Source organism: Drosophila mauritiana, unplaced genomic scaffold, assembly GCF_004382145.1.
Source record: "Drosophila mauritiana strain mau12 unplaced genomic scaffold, ASM438214v1 U_39, whole genome shotgun sequence".
Taxonomy (NCBI): domain Eukaryota; kingdom Metazoa; phylum Arthropoda; class Insecta; order Diptera; family Drosophilidae; genus Drosophila; species Drosophila mauritiana.
In genome coordinates, this window is record NW_022881476.1 from 1 (window position 1) to 25,461 (window position 25,461).

At 35.6% G+C, this 25,461-nt stretch overlaps 4 non-coding genes and 2 pseudogenes across 4 annotated transcripts; all 6 read left to right on the forward strand.

The window, feature by feature from the left end:
* The first annotated feature begins 5,576 nt into the window (after positions 1–5,576).
* Positions 5,577–7,574, forward strand: LOC117149854. The gene has a single exon (XR_004460567.1). It is a non-coding gene; the product is annotated as a small subunit ribosomal RNA (ribosomal RNA).
* A 675-nt stretch (positions 7,575–8,249) lies between these two features.
* Positions 8,250–8,426, forward strand: LOC117149844 (annotated as a pseudogene).
* Positions 8,427–8,818: 392 nt separating this feature from the next.
* Positions 8,819–12,772, forward strand: LOC117149863. Its single transcript, XR_004460575.1, has one exon. It is a non-coding gene; the product is annotated as a large subunit ribosomal RNA (ribosomal RNA).
* Positions 12,773–16,833: 4,061 nt separating this feature from the next.
* LOC117149853 lies at positions 16,834–18,826 on the forward strand. Its single transcript, XR_004460566.1, has one exon. It is a non-coding gene; the product is annotated as a small subunit ribosomal RNA (ribosomal RNA).
* A 691-nt stretch (positions 18,827–19,517) lies between these two features.
* On the forward strand, positions 19,518–19,698 carry LOC117149845 (annotated as a pseudogene).
* Positions 19,699–20,092: 394 nt separating this feature from the next.
* Positions 20,093–24,048, forward strand: LOC117149864. The gene has a single exon (XR_004460576.1). It is a non-coding gene; the product is annotated as a large subunit ribosomal RNA (ribosomal RNA).
* Positions 24,049–25,461: the final 1,413 nt, after the last annotated feature.

Genomic DNA, 25,461 nt, shown 5'->3' on the forward strand with positions numbered 1-25,461 from the left:
TTTTAGGGTAGATCTCGCTCCTCAGCAAGGGGGAGTGCTTGCCCGGCAAGCAAGTACTCGAATTGCTACCGGGGTGGTCGCTATGTACATAGCTATAGCTTCTAGTCCGGGACGCTTGTCTGGCGTATCCAGACACATACACCATGTTGATACATGCACCACTTGTGGGTGTTCAGGGTGTCGTGGTTGTAATCCCTTCAGTGTGGAACACGCCACGTAAAACAAGTTCGGAGAGATCTGAAAAGTCGTCGTTGTCCCTATCTACTATCTAGCGAAACCACAGCCAAGGGAACGGGCTTGGAATAATTAGCGGGGAAAGAAGACCCTTTTGAGCTTGACTCTAATCTGGCAGTGTAAGGAGACATAAGAGGTGTAGAATAAGTGGGAGATATTAGACCTCGGTTTGGTATCGTCAATGAAATACCACTACTCTTATTGTTTCCTTACTTACTTGATTAAATGGAACGTGTATCATTTCCTAGCCATTATACGGATATATTTATTATATCTTATGGTATTGGGTTTTGATGCAAGCTTCTTGATCAAAGTATCACGAGTTTGTTATATAATCGCAAACAAATTCTTTAATAAAACGATGCATTTATGTATTTTTGATTTGAAAATTTGGTATAACTCCAATTACTCAGGTATGATCCAATTCAAGGACATTGCCAGGTAGGGAGTTTGACTGGGGCGGTACATCTCTCAAATAATAACGGAGGTGTCCCAAGGCCAGCTCAGTGCGGACAGAAACCACACATAGAGCAAAAGGGCAAATGCTGACTTGATCTCGGTGTTCAGTACACACAGGGACAGCAAAAGCTCGGCCTATCGATCCTTTTGGTTTAAAGAGTTTTTAACAAGAGGTGTCAGAAAAGTTACCATAGGGATAACTGGCTTGTGGCGGCCAAGCGTTCATAGCGACGTCGCTTTTTGATCCTTCGATGTCGGCTCTTCCTATCATTGTGAAGCAAAATTCACCAAGCGTTGGATTGTTCACCCATGCAAGGGAACGTGAGCTGGGTTTAGACCGTCGTGAGACAGGTTAGTTTTACCCTACTAATGACAAAACGTTGTTGCGACAGCATTCCTGCGTAGTACGAGAGGAACCGCAGGTACGGACCAATGGCACAATACTTGTTCGAGCGAACAGTGGTATGACGCTACGTCCGTTGGATTATGCCTGAACGCCTCTAAGGTCGTATCCGTGCTGGACTGCAATGATAAATAAGGGGCAATTTGCATTGTATGGCTTCTAAACCATTTAAAGTTTATAATTTATTTTATAAACGACAATGGATGTGATGCCAATGTAATTTGTAACATAGTAAATTAGGAGGATCTTCGATCACCTGATGCCGCGCTAGTTACATATAAAAGCATTATTTAATACAATGACAAAGCCTAGAATCAATTGTAAACGACTTTTGTAACAGGCAAGGTGTTGTAAGTGGTTGAGCAGCTGCCATACTGCGATCCACTGAAGCTTATCCTTTGCTTGATGATTCGATAAATAAATGATTTTTCCTGTAGCCAAACAAACACCTCGTCATCAATTTAGTGACGCATATGTATTGTCCCTATCATATAATTTTTGATATAAAGACTTTAAAGAATATATAGTCATAGTTGCCATAAGTTGCCAAACCTCGTCATCAATTTAGTGACGCATATGATATTGTCCCTATCATATAATTTTTGATATAAAGACTTTAAAGAATTCTATCAGTTGCCAAATACCTCGTCATCAATTTAGTGACGCATATGATATTGTCCTATCATATAATTAATATAAAGACTTTAATGAATTGTGTCAAGTTGCCAAACACCTCGTCATCAATTTAGTGACGCATATGATATTGTCCCTATCATATAATTTTTTGATATAAATTTAAAGAATTGTTCAAGTTGCCAAAACCTCGTCATCAATTTAGTGACGCATATGATATTGTCCCTATCATATAATTTAATATAAAGACTTTAATGAATCAAGTTGCCACCTCGTCATCAATTTAGTGACGCATATGATATTGTCCCTATCATATGATAAAGAATGATCAAGTTGCCAAACACCTCGTCATCAATTTAGTGACGCATATGATATTGTCCCTATCATATAATTATATAAAGACTTTAAAGAATTGTACAAGTTGCCAAATACCCGTCGAATTTAGTGGTAATATACGCCTTGTGATATGTAATATCAATTTTGATATAAAGACTTTAAAGAATTATATCAAGTTGCCAAATACCTCGTCATCAATTTAGTGACGCATATGATATTGTCTCTATCATATAATTAATATAAAGACTTTAATGAATTGTGTCAAGTTGCCAAACACCTCGTCATCAATTTAGTGACGCATATGATATTGTCCCTATCATATAATTTTTGATATAAAGACTTTAAAGAATTCTATCAAGTTGCCAAATACCTCGTCATCAATTTAGTGACGCATATGATATTGTCTCTATCATATAATTAATATAAAGACTTTAATGATTTGTGTCACGTTGCCAAACACCTCGTCATCAATTTAGTGACGCATATGATATTGTCCCTATCATATAATTAATATAAAGACTTTTTAAAGAATTGTATCAAGTTGCCAAACACCTCGTCATCAACTACTATATTATGGTTGCGCCGACCTCTCATATTGTATTCTCTTATGTCTTCATAGGATTTTGGCAATTATACGAGTAAATTAAATAATATACATATGAAAATGATTAATTATTATATGTATAAGGGAAAAAATGCTGAAATATTCCCATATTATCTTAGTATTATAGAGGAAAGACCGTTGCCGACCTCTGATATTGTTCAAAACTTATGTATTTATATGATTTTGGCAATTATATGAGTAAATTAAATAATATACATATAAAATGATTAAATATTATATGTATAAATGTATAAAGGAAAAAATGATGAAATATTCCCACATTATCTTAGTATTATAGAGGAAAGACCGTTGCTGACCTCTGATATTGTTCAAAACTTATGTATTTATATGATTTTGGCAATAATATGAGTAAATTAAATAATATACATATGAAAATGATTAATTATTATATGTATAAATGTATAAGGGAAAAAATGCTGAAAATATTCCCATATTATCTTAGTATTATAGAGGAAAGACCGTTGCTGACCTCTGATATTGTTCAAAACTTATGTATTTATATGATTTTGGCATTATAACATATGAAAATTAATTATTATATGTATAGGGGAAAAAATGCTGAAATATTCCCACATTCTCTTAGTATTATAGAGAAAAGCCATTATAGTGATAAGGCAGTGGTTGCCGTTTCTTACATATGAAAATTATTAATTATTATATGTATAGGGGAAAAAATGCTGAAATATTCCCACATTCTCTTAGTATTATAGAGAAAAGCCATTATAGTGAGAGGGTATAGTAGTGTAAACGACCGGAATTACGACAGAGGGTTCAAAAACTACTATAGGTAGGCAGTGGTTGCCGACCTCTCATATTGTTCAAAACTTATGTATTCATATGATTTTGGCAATTATATGAGTAAATTAAATAATATATATGAAAATTATTAATTATTATATGTATAAGGGAAAAAATGCTGAAAATATCCCACATTCTCTTAGTATATAGAGAAAAGCCATTATAGTGAGAGGGTATAGTAGTGTAAACGACCGGAATTACGACAGAGGGTTCAAAAACTACTATAGGTAGGCAGTGGTTGCCGACCTCTCATATTGTTCAAAACTTATGTATTCATATGATTTTGGCAATAATATGAGTAAATTAAATAATATACATATGAAAATGATTAATTATTATATGTATAAGGGAAAAAATTCTGAAAATATCCCACATTCTCTTAGTATTATAGAGAAAAGCCATTATAGTGAGAGGGTATAGTAGTGTAAACGACCGGAATTACGACAGAGGGTTCAAAAACTACTATAGGTAGGCAGTGGTTGCCGACCTCTCATATTGTTCAAAACTTATGTATTCATATGATTTTGGCAATAATATGAGTAAATTAAATAATATACATATGAAAATGATTAATTATTATATGTATAAGGGAAAAAATGCTGAAAATATCCCACATTCTCTTAGTATTATAGAGAAAAGCCATTATAGTGAGAGGGTATAGTAGTGTAAACGACCGGAATTACGACAGAGGGTTCAAAAACTACTATAGGTAGGCAGTGGTTGCCGACCTCTCATATTGTTCAAAACTTATGTATTCATATGATTTTGGCAATAATATGAGTAAATTAAATAATATACATATGAAAATGATTAATTATTATATGTATAAGGGAAAAAATGCTGAAAATATCCCACATTCTCTTAGTATTATAGAGAAAAGCCATTATAGTGAGAGGGTATAGTAGTGTAAACGACCGGAATTACGACAGAGGGTTCAAAAACTACTATAGGTAGGCAGTGGTTGCCGACCTCTCATATTGTTCAAAACTTATGTATTCATATGATTTTGGCAATAATATGAGTAAATTAAATAATATACATATGAAAATGATTAATTATTATATGTATAAGGGAAAAAATAATCATATTATATATGAATAATGGAAAAAAAATGAAATGTTCCTATAATCTCTTAATATATAAGAGAATAGCCCGTATGTTGGGTGGCAAACGGAATTGAAAATACCCGCTTTGAGGACAGCGGGTTCAAAAACTACTATAGGTAGGCAGTGGTTGCCGACCTCCCGCATTATTCGAAATATTTATTTCGGATTATGTTTATATTGGTTACATACAATAAAGTATATTATTATCCGTACAAATTTGTTTCTCAGTTCTATAGAACACGGGACTTGGCTCCGCGGATAATAGGAATATACGCTTTATAGATAATATCGTTGAAACAAAAGTCAAGTTTCTATTATATATAGAATAACAAATCGTTTCCATATATTATCGTTAATTTTTGGAGGCAGGCAAATATTAATTTATTACCTGCCGTATAGTTGGATTATTATATCGTTACGGTATAATACAAATATGGATTCTTATGAAAGAAATATAAAATTATATATTAAATGTGGAAATATTATCATATGCGCTTGGTTTTATGTTATATATTACCAGAGATATATATGAAAAGAGATAAATTTTAAATTTATCTTCAAAATGCAAATGATTTAACTTAATATTTATATTGGTTAAACAAAAATTGTACATGTGTGGATACAATAATTATGTATGTTGGAAATAAAATGATATTTTATAATGAAATATGTATGTATAAAAAGATAAAATTATAGAAATATATATATTACAATAATTAGATGAAATTCTTGTTATATTGGTAAAACAAGTATAAATTAAAAATGAAAATATGGATTACGAATGCTATATAAAAATGGCCGTAATCGAATGGATTTTTTTACTTATATATTTAAAATTTTACCCAAAGGCGAAATATTGAATTTTATTCAATATAATAAAAATCATGGAATTATATAAAGTGAAAAATCTATATATCTATATATCTATTATATTGCTTATTTCGATTCAAAATATATGAATGGAATATGAAGGAAAAACATTATTCTGGTTGATCCTGCCAGTAGTTATATGCTTGTCTCAAAGATTAAGCCATGCATGTCTAAGTACACACGAATTAAAAGTGAAACCGCAAAAGGCTCATTATATCAGTTATGGTTCCTTAGATCGTTAACAGTTACTTGGATAACTGTGGTAATTCTAGAGCTAATACATGCAATTAAAACATGAACCTTATGGGACATGTGCTTTTATTAGGCTAAAACCAAGCGATCGCAAGATCGTTATATTGGTTGAACTCTAGATAACATGCAGATCGTATGGTCTTGTACCGACGACAGATCTTTCAAATGTCTGCCCTATCAACTTTTGATGGTAGTATCTAGGACTACCATGGTTGCAACGGGTAACGGGGAATCAGGGTTCGATTCCGGAGAGGGAGCCTGAGAAACGGCTACCACATCTAAGGAAGGCAGCAGGCGCGTAAATTACCCACTCCCAGCTCGGGGAGGTAGTGACGAAAAATAACAATACAGGACTCATATCCGAGGCCCTGTAATTGGAATGAGTACACTTTAAATCCTTTAACAAGGACCAATTGGAGGGCAAGTCTGGTGCCAGCAGCCGCGGTAATTCCAGCTCCAATAGCGTATATTAAAGTTGTTGCGGTTAAAACGTTCGTAGTTGAACTTGTGCTTCATACGGGTAGTACAACTTACAATTGTGGTTAGTACTATACCTTTATGTATGTAAGCGTATTACCGGTGGAGTTCTTATATGTGATTAAATACTTGTATTTTTTCATATGTTCCTCCTATTTAAAAACCTGCACTAGTGCTCTTAAACGAGTGTTATTGTGGGCCGGTACTATTACTTTGAACAAATTAGAGTGCTTAAAGCAGGCTTCAAATGCCTGAATATTCTGTGCATGGGATAATGAAATAAGACCTCTGTTCTGCTTTCATTGGTTTTCAGATCAAGAGGTAATGATTAATAGAAGCAGTTTGGGGGCATTAGTATTACGACGCGAGAGGTGAAATTCTTGGACCGTCGTAAGACTAACTTAAGCGAAAGCATTTGCCAAAGATGTTTTCATTAATCAAGAACGAAAGTTAGAGGTTCGAAGGCGATCAGATACCGCCCTAGTTCTAACCATAAACGATGCCAGCTAGCAATTGGGTGTAGCTACTTTTATGGCTCTCTCAGTCGCTTCCCGGGAAACCAAAGCTTTTGGGCTCCGGGGGAAGTATGGTTGCAAAGCTGAAACTTAAAGGAATTGACGGAAGGGCACCACCAGGAGTGGAGCCTGCGGCTTAATTTGACTCAACACGGGAAAACTTACCAGGTCCGAACATAAGTGTGTAAGACAGATTGATAGCTCTTTCTCGAATCTATGGGTGGTGGTGCATGGCCGTTCTTAGTTCGTGGAGTGATTTGTCTGGTTAATTCCGATAACGAACGAGACTCAAATATATTAAATAGATATCTTCAGGATTATGGTGCTGAAGCTTATGTAGCCTTCATTCATGGTGGCAGTAAAATGTTTATTGTGTTTGAATGTGTTTATGTAAGTGGAGCCGTACCTGTTGGTTTGTCCCATTATAAGGACACTAGCTTCTTAAATGGACAAATTGCGTCTAGCAATAATGAGATTGAGCAATAACAGGTCTGTGATGCCCTTAGATGTCCTGGGCTGCACGCGCGCTACAATGAAAGTATCAACGTGGTATTTCCCTAGACCGAGAGGTCCGGTAAACCGCTGAACCACTTTCATGCTTGGGATTGTGAACTGAAACTGTTCACATGAACTTGGAATTCCCAGTAAGTGTGAGTCATTAAACTCGCATGATTACGTCCCTGCCCTTTGTACACACCGCCCGTCGCTACTACCGATTGAATTATTTAGTGGAGGTCTCCGGACGTGATCACTGTGACGCCTTGCGTGTTACGGTTGTTTCGCAAAAGTTGACCCGAACTTGATTATTTAGAGGAAGTAAAAGTCGTAACAAGGTTTCCGTAGGTGAACCTGCGGAAGGATCATTATTGTATAATATCCTTATCGTTAATAAACATTTGTTATAATACAAATAAATACAATTTACCAAAATAAAAATATTACAAAATGATTCCACGGAATCAAAAGTTAAAGTCAAAATAAAATGAAGATGGCTTTTATTTATATGTGGGGCTTGGCAACCTCATAAAAAGACTTTAACATTATTAATGTTGTTGTGCGTATTTGTGGCAGTACCTACTACAACAATGGCGTTTCCTATAAAAACAAATTCTCGAAAATGGAAATCGAAGAAACTGAACAAAATTTGAAAGTAGAAGTCGAATTAAAATTAAAATAATTTTGAATGTGGTATTCAAAATAAGTGTGTGTATATGGACCATAATATACACGCGTGCGAATATGTATGTTCATCTAGTATGAGCATACGTTGGCTAATGCAACAACCTAAAATATACAATGTTTGTACCTGTCATCCATCAGGTTAATGTTTATATAAATTTTGCAGTATGTGTCACCCAAAATAGCAAACCATAAACCAGATTTTATGATACATAATGCTTATATGAAACTAAGACATATCGCAACATTTATTTTTAGGTATAAAAATAAATTTATTGAAGGAATTGATATATGCCAGTAAAATGGTGTATTTTTAATTTCTTTCAATAAAAACAATATTGATATATTAAAAATGAATTATAAACTCTAAGCGGTGGATCACTCGGCTCATGGGTCGATGAAGAACGCAGCAAACTGTGCGTCATCGTGTGAACTGCAGGACACATGAACATCGACATTTTGAACGCATATCGCAGTCATGCTGTATGTACTTTAATTAATTTTATAGTGCTGCTTGGACTACATATGGTTGAGGGTTGTAAGACTATGCTAATTAAGTTGTTTATAAATTTTTTATAAGCATATGGTATATTATTGGATTAAATAATGATTTTATCATAATATTAAAAAAGAAATGAAAAACATATCTCACATTTGAATGTGAAAAACGAAGAGAAATATTTCTTTTTCAATCAAATAATACTGAGAAATGTCTAGCATAAAAAATTGAAATATTTTTCATCTAGAATTGTCTCTTATTAATGATTCGGAAAAAGAAAAATCTTGGTTTTGTTATTATTCTTCGTTGGTTCGTTAAATGGATAAAAAATAACTTTGCTTACAAGAACTATTGGAACTATTTATAACGAATTTAATTGATTGTTTTATCATTTATATATAAAGAATTTATGGCAAAAAATAGTTATATATACAACCTCAACTCATATGGGACTACCCCCTGAATTTAAGCATATTAATTAGGGGAGGAAAAGAAACTAACAAGGATTTCTTAGTAGCGGCGAGCGAAAAGAAAACAGTTCAGCACTAAGTCACTTTGTCTATATGGCAAATGTGAGATGCAGTGTATGGAGCGTCAATATTCTAGTATGAGAAATTAATGATTTAAGTCCTTCTTAAATGAGGCCATTTACCCATAGAGGGTGCCAGGCCCGTATAACGTTAATGATTACTAGATGATGTTTCCAAAGAGTCGTGTTGCTTGATAGTGCAGCACTAAGTGGGTGGTAAACTCCATCTAAAACTAAATATAACCATGAGAACCGATAGTAAACAAGTACCGTGAGGGAAAGTTGAAAAAGAACTCTGAATAGAGAGTTAAACAGTACGTGAAACTGCTTAGAGGTTAAGCCCGATGAACCTGAATATCCGTTATGGAAAATTCATCATTAAAATTGTAATATTAAATAATATTATAAGAATAATGTGCATTTTTTCCATATAAGGACATTGTAATCTATTAGCATATCCCAAATTTATCATAAAATATAACTTATAGTTTATTCCAATTAAATTGCTTGCATTTTAACACAGAATAAATGTTATTAATTTGATAAAGTGCTGATAGATTTATATTATTACAGAGCGTAATTTTTCGGAATTATATAATGGCATAATTATCATTGATTTTTGTGTTTATTATATGCTCTTGTATGATTAACAATGCGAAAGATTCAGGATACCTTCGGGACCCGTCTTGAAACACGGACCAAGGAGTCTAACATATGTGCAAGTTATTGGGATGTAAACCTAATAGCGTAATTAACTTGACTAATAATGGGATTAGTTTTTAGCTATTTATAGCTAATAACACAATCCCGGGGCGTTCTATATAGTTATGTATAATGTATATTTATATTATTTATGCCTCTAACTGGAACGTACCTTGAGCATATATGCTGTGACCCGAAAGATGGTGAAACTATACTTGATCAGTTGAAGTCAGGGGAAACCCTGATGGAAGACCGAAACAGTTCTGACGTGCAAATCGATTGTCAGAATGAGTATAGGGGCGAAAGACCAATCGAACCATCTAGTAGCTGGTTCCTTCCGAAGTTTCCCTCAGGATAGCTGGTGCATTTTAATATTATATAAAATAATCTTATCTGGTAAAGCGAATGATTAGAGGCCTTAGGGTCGAAACGATCTTAACCTATTCTCAAACTTTAAATGGGTAAGAACCTTAACTTCTTGATATGAAGTTCAAGGTTATGATATAATGTGCCCAGTGGGCCACTTTTGGTAAGCAGAACTGGCGCTGTGGGATGAACCAAACGTAATGTTACGGTGCCCAAATTAACAACTCATGCAGATACCATGAAAGGCGTTGGTTGCTTAAAACAGCAGGACGGTGATCATGGAAGTCGAAATCCGCTAAGGAGTGTGTAACAACTCACCTGCCGAAGCAACTAGCCCTTAAAATGGATGGCGCTTAAGTTGTATACCTATACATTACCGCTAAAGTAGATGATTTATATTACTTGTGATATAAATTTGAAACTTTAGTGAGTAGGAAGTACAATGGTATGCGTAGAAGTGTTTGGCGTAAGCCTGCATGGAGCTGCCATTGGTACAGATCTTGGTGGTAGTAGCAAATAATCGAATGAGACCTTGGAGGACTGAAGTGGAGAAGGGTTTCGTGTGAACAGTGGTTGATCACGAGTTAGTCGGTCCTAAGTTCAAGGCGAAAGCCGAAAATTTTCAAGTAAAACAAAAATGCCTAACTATATAAACAAAGCGAATATAATACACTTGAATAATTTTGAACGAAAGGGAATACGGTTCCAATTCCGTAACCTGTTGAGTATCCGTTTGTTATTAAATATGGGCCTCGTGCTCATCCTGGCAACAGGAACGACCATAAAGAAGCCGTCGAGAGATATCGGAAGAGTTTTCTTTTCTGTTTTATAGCCGTACTACCATGGAAGTCTTTCGCAGAGAGATATGGTAGATGGGCTAGAAGAGCATGACATATACTGTTGTGTCGATATTTTCTCCTCGGACCTTGAAAATTTATGGTGGGGACACGCAAACTTCTCAACAGGCCGTACCAATATCCGCAGCTGGTCTCCAAGGTGAAGAGTCTCTAGTCGATAGAATAATGTAGGTAAGGGAAGTCGGCAAATTAGATCCGTAACTTCGGGATAAGGATTGGCTCTGAAGATTGAGATAGTCGGGCTTGATTGGGAAACAATAACATGGTTTATGTGCTCGTTCTGGGTAAATAGAGTTTCTAGCATTTATGTTAGTTACTTGTTCCCCGGATAGTTTAGTTACGTAGCCAATTGTGGAACTTTCTTGCTAAAATTTTAAGAATACTATTTGGGTTAAACCAATTAGTTCTTATCAATTATAACGATTATCAATTAACAATCAATTCAGAACTGGCACGGACTTGGGGAATCCGACTGTCTAATTAAAACAAAGCATTGTGATGGCCCTAGCGGGTGTTGACACAATGTGATTTCTGCCCAGTGCTCTGAATGTCAAAGTGAAGAAATTCAAGTAAGCGCGGGGTCAACGGCGGGAGTAACTATGACTCTCTTAAGGTAGCCAAATGCCTCGTCATCTAATTAGTGACGCGCATGAATGGATTAACGAGATTCCTACTGTCCCTATCTACTATCTAGCGAAACCACAGCCAAGGGAACGGGCTTGGAATAATTAGCGGGGAAAGAAGACCCTTTTGAGCTTGACTCTAATCTGGCAGTGTAAGGAGACATAAGAGGTGTAGAATAAGTGGGAGATATTAGACCTCGGTTTGGTATCGTCAATGAAATACCACTACTCTTATTGTTTCCTTACTTACTTGATTAAATGGAACGTGTATCATTTCCTAGCCATTATACGGATATATTTATTATATCTTATGGTATTGGGTTTTGATGCAAGCTTCTTGATCAAAGTATCACGAGTTTGTTATATAATCGCAAACAAATTCTTTAATAAAACGATGCATTTATGTATTTTTGATTTGAAAATTTGGTATAACTCCAATTACTCAGGTATGATCCAATTCAAGGACATTGCCAGGTAGGGAGTTTGACTGGGGCGGTACATCTCTCAAATAATAACGGAGGTGTCCCAAGGCCAGCTCAGTGCGGACAGAAACCACACATAGAGCAAAAGGGCAAATGCTGACTTGATCTCGGTGTTCAGTACACACAGGGACAGCAAAAGCTCGGCCTATCGATCCTTTTGGTTTAAAGAGTTTTTAACAAGAGGTGTCAGAAAAGTTACCATAGGGATAACTGGCTTGTGGCGGCCAAGCGTTCATAGCGACGTCGCTTTTTGATCCTTCGATGTCGGCTCTTCCTATCATTGTGAAGCAAAATTCACCAAGCGTTGGATTGTTCACCCATGCAAGGGAACGTGAGCTGGGTTTAGACCGTCGTGAGACAGGTTAGTTTTACCCTACTAATGACAAAACGTTGTTGCGACAGCATTCCTGCGTAGTACGAGAGGAACCGCAGGTACGGACCAATGGCACAATACTTGTTCGAGCGAACAGTGGTATGACGCTACGTCCGTTGGATTATGCCTGAACGCCTCTAAGGTCGTATCCGTGCTGGACTGCAATGATAAATAAGGGGCAATTTGCATTGTATGGCTTCTAAACCATTTAAAGTTTATAATTTATTTTATAAACGACAATGGATGTGATGCCAATGTAATTTGTAACATAGTAAATTAGGAGGATCTTCGATCACCTGATGCCGCGCTAGTTACATATAAAAGCATTATTTAATACAATGACAAAGCCTAGAATCAATTGTAAACGACTTTTGTAACAGGCAAGGTGTTGTAAGTGGTTGAGCAGCTGCCATACTGCGATCCACTGAAGCTTATCCTTTGCTTGATGATTCGATAAATAAATGATTTTTCCTGTAGCCAAACAAACACCTCGTCATCAATTTAGTGACGCATATGATATTGTCCCTATCATATAATTTTTGATATAAAGACTTTAAAGAATTATATCAAGTTGCCAAATACCTCGTCATCAATTTAGTGACGCATATGATATTGTCCCTATCGTATAATTTTTGATATAAAGACTTTAAAGAATTCTATCACGTTGCCAAATACCTCGTCATCAATTTAGTGACGCATATGATATTGTCCCTATCATATAATTAATATAAAGACTTTAATGAATTGTGTCAAGTTGCCAAACACCTCGTCATCAATTTAGTGACGCATATGATATTGTCCCTATCATATAATTAATATAAAGACTTTAATGAATTGTGTCAAGTTGCCAAACACCTCGTCATCAATTTAGTGACGCATATGATATTGTCCCTATCATATAATTTTTGATATAAAACTTTAAAGAATTGTATCAAGTTGCCAAATACCTCGTCATCAATTTAGTGACGCATATGATATTGTCTCTATCATATAATTAATATAAAGACTTTAATGAATTGTGTCAAGTTGCCAAACACCTCGTCATCAATTTAGTGACGCATATGATATTGTCTCTATCATATAATTAATATAAAGACTTTAATGAATTGTGTCAAGTTGCCAAACACCTCGTCATCAATTTAGTGACGCATATGATATTGTCCCTATCATATAATTTTTGATATAAAGACTTTAAAGAATTCTATCAAGTTGCCAAATACCTCGTCATCAATTTAGTGACGCATATGATATTGTCTCTATCATATAATTAATATAAAGACTTTAATGATTTGTGTCACGTTGCCAAACACCTCGTCATCAATTTAGTGACGCATATGATATTGTCCCTATCATATAATTTTGATATAAAAACTTTAAAGAATTGTATCAAGTTGCCAAATACCTCGTCATCAATTTAGTGACGCATATGATATTGTCCCTATCATATAATTAATATAAAGACTTTAATGAATTGTGTCAAGTTGCCAAACACCTCGTCATCAATTTAGTGACGCATATGATATTGTCCCTATCATATAATTTTTGATATAAAAACTTTAAAGAATTGTATCAAGTTGCCAAATACCTCGTCATCAATTTAGTGACGCATATGATATTGTCCCTATCATATAATTAATATAAAGACTTTAATGAATGTGTCAAGTTGCCAAACACCTCGTCATCAATTTAGTGACGCATATGATATTGTCCCTATCATATAATATTTGATATAAAGACTTTAAAGAATTATATCAAGTTGCCAAATACCTCGTCATCAATTTAGTGACGCATATGATATTGTCTCTATCATATAATTAATATAAAGACTTTAATGAATTGTGTCAAGTTGCCAAAACACCTCGTCATCAATTTAGTGACGCATATGATATTGTCCCTATCATATAATTTTTGATATAAAGACTTTAAAGAATTCTATCAAGTTGCCAAATACCTCGTCATCAATTTAGTGACGCATATGATATTGTCTCTATCATATAATTAATATAAAGACTTTAATGATTGTGTCACGTTGCCAAACACCTCGTCATCAATTTAGTGACGCATATGATATTGTCCCTATCATATAATTAATATAAAGACTTTTTAAAGAATTGTATCAAGTTGCCAAACACCTCGTCATCAACTACTATATTATGGTTGCGCCGACCTCTCATATTGTATTCTCTTATGTCTTCATAGGATTTTGGCAATTATACGAGTAAATTAAATAATATACATATGAAAATGATTAATTATTATATGTATAAGGGAAAAAATGCTGAAATATTCCCATATTATCTTAGTATTATAGAGGAAAGACCGTTGCCGACCTCTGATATTGTTCAAAACTTATGTATTTATATGATTTTGGCAATTATATGAGTAAATTAAATAATATACATATAAAATGATTAAATATTATATGTATAAATGTATAAAGGAAAAAATGATGAAATATTCCCACATTATCTTAGTATTATAGAGGAAAGACCGTTGCTGACCTCTGATATTGTTCAAAACTTATGTATTTATATGATTTTGGCAATAATATGAGTAAATTAAATAATATACATATGAAAATGATTAATTATTATATGTATAAATGTATAAGGGAAAAAATGCTGAAAATATTCCCATATTATCTTAGTATTATAGAGGAAAGACCGTTGCTGACCTCTGATATTGTTCAAAACTTATGTATTTATATGATTTTGGCAATTATATGAGTAAATTAAATAATATACATATGAAAATTATTAATTATTATATGTATAGGGGAAAAAATGCTGAAAATATTCCCACATTCTCTTAGTATTATAGAGAAAAGCCATTATAGTGAGAGGGTATAGTAGTGTAAACGACCGGAATTACGACAGAGGGTTCAAAAACTACTATAGGTAGGCAGTGGTTGCCGACCTCTCATATTGTTCAAAACTTATGTATTCATATGATTTTGGCAATTATATGAGTAAATTAAATAATATACATATGAAAATTATTAATTATTATATGTATAGGGGAAAAAATGCTGAAATATTCCCACATTCTCTTAGTATTATAGAGAAAAGCCATTATAGTGAGAGGGTATAGTAGTGTAAACGACCGGAATTACGACAGAGGGTTCAAAAACTACTATAGGTAGGCAGTGGTTGCCGACCTCTCATATTGTTCAAAACTTATGTATTCATATGATTTTGGCAATTATATGAGTAAATTAAATAATATACATATGAAAATTATTAATTATTATATGTATAAGGGAAAAAATGCTGAAAATATCCCACATTCTCTTAGTATAATAGAAAAAGCCATTATAGTGAGAGGGTATAGTAGTGTAAACGACCGGAATTACGACAGAGGGTTCAAAAACTACTATAGGTAGGCAGTGGTTGCCGACCTCTCATATTGTTCAAAACTTATGTATTCATATGATTTTGGCAATAATATGAGTAAATTAAATAATATACATATGAAAATGATTAATTATTATATGTATAAGGGAAAAAATAATCATATTATATATGAATAATGGAAAAAAAATGAAATGTTCCTATAATCTCTTAATATATAAGAGAATAGCCCGTATGTTGGGTGGCAAACGGAATTGAAAATACCCGCTTTGAGGACAGCGGGTTCAAAAACTACTATAGGTAGGCAGTGGTTGCCGACCTCCCGCATTATTCGAAATATTTATTTCGGATTATGTTTATATTGGTTACATACAATAAAGTATATTATTATCCGTACAAATTTGTTTCTCAGTTCTATAGAACACGGGACTTGGCTCCGCGGATAATAGGAATATACGCTTTATAGATAATATCGTTGAAACAAAAGTCAAGTTTCTATTATATATAGAATAACAAATCGTTTCCATATATTATCGTTAATTTTGGAGGCAGGCAAATATTAATTTATTACCTGCCGTATAGTTGGATTATTATATCGTTACGGTATAATACAAATATGGATTCTTATGAAAGAAATATAAAATTATATATTAAATGTGGAAATATTATCATATGCGCTTGGTTTTATGTTATATATTACCAGAGATATATATGAAAAGAGATAAATTTTAAATTTATCTTCAAAATGCAAATGATTTAACTTAATATTTATATTGGTTAAACAAAAATTGTACATGTGTGGGATACAATAATTATGTATGTTGGAAATAAAATGATATTTTATAATGAAATATGTATGTATAAAAAGATAAAATTATAGAAATATATATATTACAATAATTAGATGAAATTCTTGTTATATTGGTAAAACAAGTATAAATTAAAAATGAAAATATGGATTACGAATGCTATATAAAAATGGCCGTAATCGAATGGATTTTTTTACTTATATATTTAAAATTTTACCCAAAGGCGAAATATTGAATTTTATTCAATATAATAAAAATCATGGAATTATATAAGTGAAAAATCTATATATCTATATATCTATTATATTGCTTATTTCGATTCAAAATATATGAATGGAATATGAAGGAAAAACATTATTCTGGTTGATCCTGCCAGTAGTTATATGCTTGTCTCAAAGATTAAGCCATGCATGTCTAAGTACACACGAATTAAAAGTGAAACCGCAAAAGGCTCATTATATCAGTTATGGTTCCTTAGATCGTTAACAGTTACTTGGATAACTGTGGTAATTCTAGAGCTAATACATGCAATTAAAACATGAACCTTATGGGACATGTGCTTTTATTAGGCTAAAACCAAGCGATCGCAAGATCGTTATATTGGTTGAACTCTAGATAACATGCAGATCGTATGGTCTTGTACCGACGACAGATCTTTCAAATGTCTGCCCTATCAACTTTTGATGGTAGTATCTAGGACTACCATGGTTGCAACGGGTAACGGGGAATCAGGGTTCGATTCCGGAGAGGGAGCCTGAGAAACGGCTACCACATCTAAGGAAGGCAGCAGGCGCGTAAATTACCCACTCCCAGCTCGGGGAGGTAGTGACGAAAAATAACAATACAGGACTCATATCCGAGGCCCTGTAATTGGAATGAGTACACTTTAAATCCTTTAACAAGGACCAATTGGAGGGCAAGTCTGGTGCCAGCAGCCGCGGTAATTCCAGCTCCAATAGCGTATATTAAAGTTGTTGCGGTTAAAACGTTCGTAGTTGAACTTGTGCTTCATACGGGTAGTACAACTTACAATTGTGGTTAGTACTATACCTTTATGTATGTAAGCGTATTACCGGTGGAGTTCTTATATGTGATTAAATACTTGTATTTTTTCATATGTTCCTCCTATTTAAAAACCTGCACTAGTGCTCTTAAACGAGTGTTATTGTGGCCGGTACTATTACTTTGAACAAATTAGAGTGCTTAAAGCAGGCTTCAAATGCCTGAATATTCTGTGCATGGGATAATGAAATAAGACCTCTGTTCTGCTTTCATTGGTTTTCAGATCAAGAGGTAATGATTAATAGAAGCAGTTTGGGGGCATTAGTATTACGACGCGAGAGGTGAAATTCTTGGACCGTCGTAAGACTAACTTAAGCGAAAGCATTTGCCAAAGATGTTTTCATTAATCAAGAACGAAAGTTAGAGGTTCGAAGGCGATCAGATACCGCCCTAGTTCTAACCATAAACGATGCCAGCTAGCAATTGGGTGTAGCTACTTTTATGGCTCTCTCAGTCGCTTCCCGGGAAACCAAAGCTTTTGGGCTCCGGGGGAAGTATGGTTGCAAAGCTGAAACTTAAAGGAATTGACGGAAGGGCACCACCAGGAGTGGAGCCTGCGGCTTAATTTGACTCAACACGGGAAAACTTACCAGGTCCGAACATAAGTGTGTAAGACAGATTGATAGCTCTTTCTCGAATCTATGGGTGGTGGTGCATGGCCGTTCTTAGTTCGTGGAGTGATTTGTCTGGTTAATTCCGATAACGAACGAGACTCAAATATATTAAATAGATATCTTCAGGATTATGGTGCTGAAGCTTATGTAGCCTTCATTCATGGTGGCAGTAAAATGTTTATTGTGTTTGAATGTGTTTATGTAAGTGGAGCCGTACCTGTTGGTTTGTCCCATTATAAGGACACTAGCTTCTTAAATGGACAAATTGCGTCTAGCAATAATGAGATTGAGCAATAACAGGTCTGTGATGCCCTTAGATGTCCTGGGCTGCACGCGCGCTACAATGAAAGTATCAACGTGTATTTCCTAGACCGAGAGGTCCGGGTAAACCGCTGAACCACTTTCATGCTTGGGATTGTGAACTGAAACTGTTCACATGAACTTGGAATTCCCAGTAAGTGTGAGTCATTAACTCGCATTGATTACGTCCCTGCCCTTTGTACACACCGCCCGTCGCTACTACGATTGAATTATTTAGTGAGGTCTCCGGACGTGATCACTGTGACGCCTTGCGTGTTACGGTTGTTTCGCAAAAGTTGACCGAACTTGATTATTTAGAGGAAGTAAAAGTCGTAACAAGGTTTCCGTAGGTGAACCTGCGGAAGGATCATTATTGTATAATATCCTTATCGTTAATAAACATTTGTTATAATACAAATAAATACAATTTACCAAAATAAAAAATATTACAAAATGATTCCACGGAATCAAAAGTTAAAGTCAAAATAAAATGAAGATGGCTTTTATTTTAATATGTGGGGCTTTGGGCAACCTCATAAAAAGACTTTAACATTATTAATGTTGTTGTGCGTATTTGTGGCAGTAACCTACTACAACAATGGCGTTTCCTATAAAAACAAATTCTCGAAAATGGAAATCGAAGAAACTGAACAAAATTTGAAAGTAGAAGTCGAATTAAAATTAAAATAATTTTGAATGTGGTATTCAAAATAAGTGTGTGTGTATATGGACCATAATATACACGCGTTGCGAATATGTATTGTTCATCTATGTTATGAGCATACGTTGGCTAATGCAACAACCTAAAATATACAATGTTTGTACCTGTCATCCATCAGGTTAATGTTTTATATAAATTTTGCAGTATGTGTCACCCCAAAATAGCAAACCATAACCAGATTTTTATGATACATAATGCTTATATGAAACTAAGACATATCGCAACATTTATTTTAGGTATAAAAATAAATTTATTGAAGGAATTGATATATGCCAGTAAAATGGTGTATTTTTTAATTTCTTTCAATAAAACAATATTGATATTATATAAAAATGAATTATAAAACTCTAAGCGGTGGATCACTCGGCTCATGGGTCGATGAAGAACGCAGCAAACTGTGGCGTCATCGTGTGAACTGCAGGACACATGAACATCGACATTTTGAACGCATATCGCAGTCCATGCTGTTATGTACTTTAATTAATTTTATAGTGCTTGCTTGGACTACATATGGTTGAGGGTTGTAAGACTATGCTAATTAAGTTGTTTTATAAATTTTTATAAGCATATGGTATATTAATTGGATTAAATAATGATTTTATTCATAATATTAAAAAGAAATGAAAAACATTATCTCACATTTGAATGTGAAAAACGAAGAGAAATATTTTCTTTTTCAATCATAATTACTGAGAAATGTCTAGCATAAAAATTGAAATATTTTTCATCTAGAATTGTCCTCTTATTAATGATTCGGAAAAAGAAAAATCTTGGTTTTGTTATTATTCTTCGTTGGTTCGTTAAATGGATAAAAAAATAACTTTGCTTACAAGAACTATTGGAACTATTTTAACGAATTTAATTGATTGTTTTATCATTTATATATAAAGAATTTATGGCAAAAAATAGTTATATATACAACCTCAACTCATATGGGACTACCCCCCTGAATTTAAGCATATTAATGTAGGGGAGGAAAAGAAACTAACAAGGATTTTCTTAGTAGCGGCGAGCGAAAAGAAACAGTTCAGCACTAAGTCACTTTGTCTATATGGCAAATGTGAGATGCAGTGTATGGAGCGTCAATATTCTAGTATGAGAAATTAATGATTTAAGTCCTTCTTAAATGAGGCCATTTACCCATAGAGGGTGCCAGGCCCGTATAACGTTAATGATTACTAGATGATGTTTCCAAAGAGTCGTGTTGCTTGATAGTGCAGCACTAAGTGGGTGGTAAACTCCATCTAAAACTAAATATAACCATGAGACCGATAGTAAACAAGTACCGTGAGGGAAAGTTGAAAAGAACTCTGAATAGAGAGTTAAACAGTACGTGAAACTGCTAGAGGTTAAGCCCGATGAACCTGAATATCCGTTATGGAAAATTCATCATTAAATTGTAATATTTAAATAATATTATTAAGAATAATGTGCATTTTTTCCATATAAGGACATTGTAATCTATTAGCATATCCCAAATTTATCATAAAATATAACTTATAGTTTATTCCAATTAAATTGCTTGCATTTTAACACAGAATAAATGTTATTAATTTGATAAAGTGCTGATAGATTTATATTATTACAGAGCGTTAATTTTTCGGAATTATATAATGGCATAATTATCATTGATTTTTGTGTTATTATATGCTCTTGTATGATTAACAATGCGAAAGATTCAGGATACCTTCGGGACCCGTCTTGAAACACGGACCAAGGAGTCTAACATATGTGCAAGTTATTGGGATGTAAACCTAATAGCGTAATTAACTTGACTAATAATGGGATTAGTTTTTTAGCTATTTATAGCTAATTAACACAATCCCGGGGCGTTCTATATAGTTATGTATAATGTATATTTATATTATTTATGCCTCTAACTGGAACGTACCTTGAGCATATATGCTGTGACCCGAAAGATGGTGAACTATACTTGATCAGGTTGAAGTCAGGGGAAACCCTGATGGAAGACCGAAACAGTTCTGACGTGCAATCGATTGTCAGAATTGAGTATAGGGGCGAAAGACCAATCGAACCATCTAGTAGCTGGTTCCTTCCGAAGTTTCCCTCAGGATAGCTGGTGCATTTTAATATTATATAAAATAATCTTATCTGGTAAAGCGAATGATTAGAGGCCTTAGGGTCGAAACGATCTTAACCTATTCTCAAACTTTAAATGGGTAAGAACCTTAACTTTCTTGATATGAAGTTCAAGGTTATGATATATGTGCCCAGTGGGCCACTTTTGGTAAGCAGAACTGGCGCTGTGGGATGAACCAAACGTAATGTTACGGTGCCCAAATTAACAACTCATGCAGATACCATGAAAGGCGTTGGTGCTTAAAACAGCAGGACGGTGATCATGGAAGTCGAAATCCGCTAAGGAGTGTGTAACAACTCACCTGCCGAAGCAACTAGCCCTTAAAATGGATGGCGCTTAAGTTGTATACCTATACATTACCGCTAAAGTAGATGATTTATATTACTTGTGATATAAATTTTGAAACTTTAGTGAGTAGGAAGGTACAATGGTATGCGTAGAAGTGTTTGGCGTAAGCCTGCATGGAGCTGCCATTGGTACAGATCTTGGTGGTAGTAGCAAATAATCGAATGAGACCTTGGAGGACTGAAGTGGAGAAGGGTTTCGTGTGAACAGTGGTTGATCACGAGTTAGTCGGTCCTAAGTTCAAGGCGAAAGCCGAAAATTTTCAAGTAAAACAAAAAATGCCTAACTATATAAACAAAGCGAATATAATACACTTGAATAATTTTGAACGAAAGGGAATACGGTTCCAATTCCGTAACCTGTTGAGTATCCGTTTGTTATTAAATATGGGCCTCGTGCTCATCCTGGCAACAGGAACGACCATAAAGAAGCCGTCGAGAGATATCGGAAGAGTTTTCTTTTCTGTTTTATAGCCGTACTACCATGGAAGTCTTTCGCAGAGAGATATGGTAGATGGGCTAGAAGAGCATGACATATACTGTTGTGTCGATATTTTCTCCTCGGACCTTGAAAATTTATGGTGGGGACACGCAAACTTCTCAACAGGCCGTACCAATATCCGCAGCTGGTCTCCAAGGTGAAGAGTCTCTAGTCGATAGAATAATGTAGGTAAGGGAAGTCGGCAAATTAGATCCGTAACTTCGGGATAAGGATTGGCTCTGAAGATTGAGATAGTCGGGCTTGATTGGGAAACAATAACATGGTTTATGTGCTCGTTCTGGGTAAATAGAGTTTCTAGCATTTATGTTAGTTACTTGTTCCCCGGATAGTTTAGTTACGTAGCCAATTGTGGAACTTTCTTGCTAAAATTTTTAAGAATACTATTTGGGTTAAACCAATTAGTTCTTATCAATTATAACGATTATCAATTAACAATCAATTCAGAACTGGCACGGACTTGGGGAATCCGACTGTCTAATTAAAACAAAGCATTGTGATGGCCCTAGCGGGTGTTGACACAATGTGATTTCTGCCCAGTGCTCTGAATGTCAAAGTGAAGAAATTCAAGTAAGCGCGGGTCAACGGCGGGAGTAACTATGACTCTCTTAAGGTAGCCAAATGCCTCGTCATCTAATTAGTGAGCGCATGAATGGATTAACGAGATTCCTACTGTCCCTATCTACTATCTAGCGAAACCACAGCCAAGGAACGGGCTTGGGAATAATTAGCGGGGAAAGAAGACCCTTTTGAGCTTGACTCTAATCTGGCAGTGTAAGGAGACATAAGAGGTGTAGAATAAGTGGGAGATATTAGACCTCGGTTTGGTATCGTCAATGAAATACCACTACTCTTATTGTTTCCTTACTACTTGATTAAATGGAACGTGTATCATTTCCTAGCCATTATACGGATATATTTATTATATCTTATGGTATTGGGGTTTTGATGCAAGCTTCTTGATCAAAGTATCACGAGTTTGTTATATAATCGCAAACAAATTCTTTAATAAAACGATGCATTTATGTATTTTGATTTTGAAAATTTGGTATAACTCCAATTACTCAGGTATGATCCAATTCAAGGACATTGCCAAGGTAGGGAGTTTGACTGGGGCGGTTACATCTCTCAAATAATAACGGAGGTGTCCCAAGCCAGCTCAGTGCGGACAGAAACCACACATAGAGCAAAAGGGCAAATGCTGACTTGATCTCGGTGTTCAGTACACACAGGGACAGCAAAAGCTCGGCCTATCGATCCTTTGGTTTAAAGAGTTTTAACAGAGGTGTCAGAAAGTTACCATAGGGATAACTGGCTTGTGGCGGCCAAGCGTTCATAGCGACGTCGCTTTTTGATCCTTCGATGTCGGCTCTTCCTATCATTGTGAAGCAAAATTCACCAAGCGTTGGATTGTTCACCCATGCAAAGGGAACGTGAGCTGGGTTTAGACCGTCGTGAGACAGGTTAGTTTTACCCTACTAATGACAAAACGTTGTTGCGACAGCATTCCTGCGTAGTACGAGAGGAACCGCAGGTACGGACCAATGGCAACAATACTTGTTCGAGCGAACAGTGGTATGACGCTACGTCCGTTGGATTATGCCTGAACGCCTCTAAGGTCGTATCCGTGCTGGACTGCAATGATAAATAAGGGGCAATTTGCATTGTATGGCTTCTAAACCATTTAAAGTTTATAATTTATTTTATAAACGACAATGGATGTGATGCCAATGTAATTTGTAACATAGTAAATTAGGAGGATCTTCGATCACCTGATGCCGCGCTAGTTACATATAAAAGCATTATTTAATACAATGACAAAGCCTAGAATCAATTGTAAACGACTTTTGTAACAGGCAAGGTGTTGTAAGTGGTTGAGCAGCTGCCATACTGCGATCCACTGAAGCTTATCCTTTGCTTGATGATTCGATAAATAAATGATTTTTCCTGTAGCCAACAAACACCTCGTCATCAATTTAGTGACGCATATGATATTGTCCTATCATATAATTTTTGATATAAAGACTTTAAAGAATTATATCAAGTTGCCAAATACCTCGTCATCAATTTAGTACGCATATGATATTGTCCCTATCGTATAATTTTGATATAAAGACTTTAAAGAATTCTATCACTTTGCTAAATACCTCGTCATCATTTAGTTTTTTTTTTTTTTTTTTTTTTTTAGCGTGCGTTTATTTATTTAAAATCTGTCCTAGTGACAATAATTAAATGGTTTTGCGGGGGGAAACATTAGCTTAAGGGGATACTATTGTACATGTATTTGTGGCGGGTTTTAATATGTGTTGTCTATTGTTGTGGAAGATCGAGAGGGTGTCTCCTCATGAGACGTCCTGCTTGTTTGGCTATTGTCTAACAGGTTGGTGGCGAGGTGGTTAGGGTGGTTTTCGAGCCTTTTTCAGGTATCTCTCGCTGAGCCTGGAGATTTCATCAGCGACTTGTGGGATTCCAAGTTCCCTATGTATGGCGACATTCTCGTGGTAGGGATGCGCATTACAGGCAATTCTCAAGCACCTATTCTGGAACCGCTGTATACGCAGGCGATTCGTGTGGCTTGCCGTGCCCCATAGCTGTATCCCGTAGGTCCAGATGGGCTTGAGAATTGCCTTGTACACCAGGATTTTGTGGTTCTGCCTTAGCTTGGACCCTCTCCCAATAAGCCAATGCATCTGCCTCAGACGCGCATCGGCCTGTATGCGTTTGCTGACGATGTGGGGACGCCAAGTGAGCCTGCGGTCCAGGGTAAGTCCTAGGTACTTGGGTGCGGGTGCGTTGGGAATGATGACTCCGTTTAGCGTGACCGGTGGGCAGTCTCCTCTCCTTAGTGCAAATGTTGTTTGGGTAGATTTTTCCGCGTTCACTACGATGTTCCACCTGCTGAGCCAGGGATGTAGCGCGTCCATTTGCCTTTGGATTGTTTCGGAGGCTTCTCGTGGGTCGGATGAGGAGGCGAGGAAAGCCGTGTCATCTGCATAAGTCGCTATAGTTAGGTTCCTGGAGGGGATTATGGGAAGGTCTGCGGTGTAAAGGGTGTACAGTATTGGTCCGAGCACACTGCCTTGCGGAACTCCAGCTCTGATCAGTCTGGGTAGGCTTATTGCACTTCCGCATCTGACTTGGAATGCTCTTCCCTCAGTGTAGGATTTGAGGAGGGTAAAATGGGGGCTTGGGAGGTAGGATTTGAGTTTATGGAGGAGTCCAGGATGCCAAACTCTGTCGAATGCCTGCTTCACGTCGAGCATTACAGCGCAGCAGTATTTCTTTTGCTCGAATGCCTCGAGGATCCGTTCGACTAGCCGGTGGCATTGCTCTGGTGTTCCGT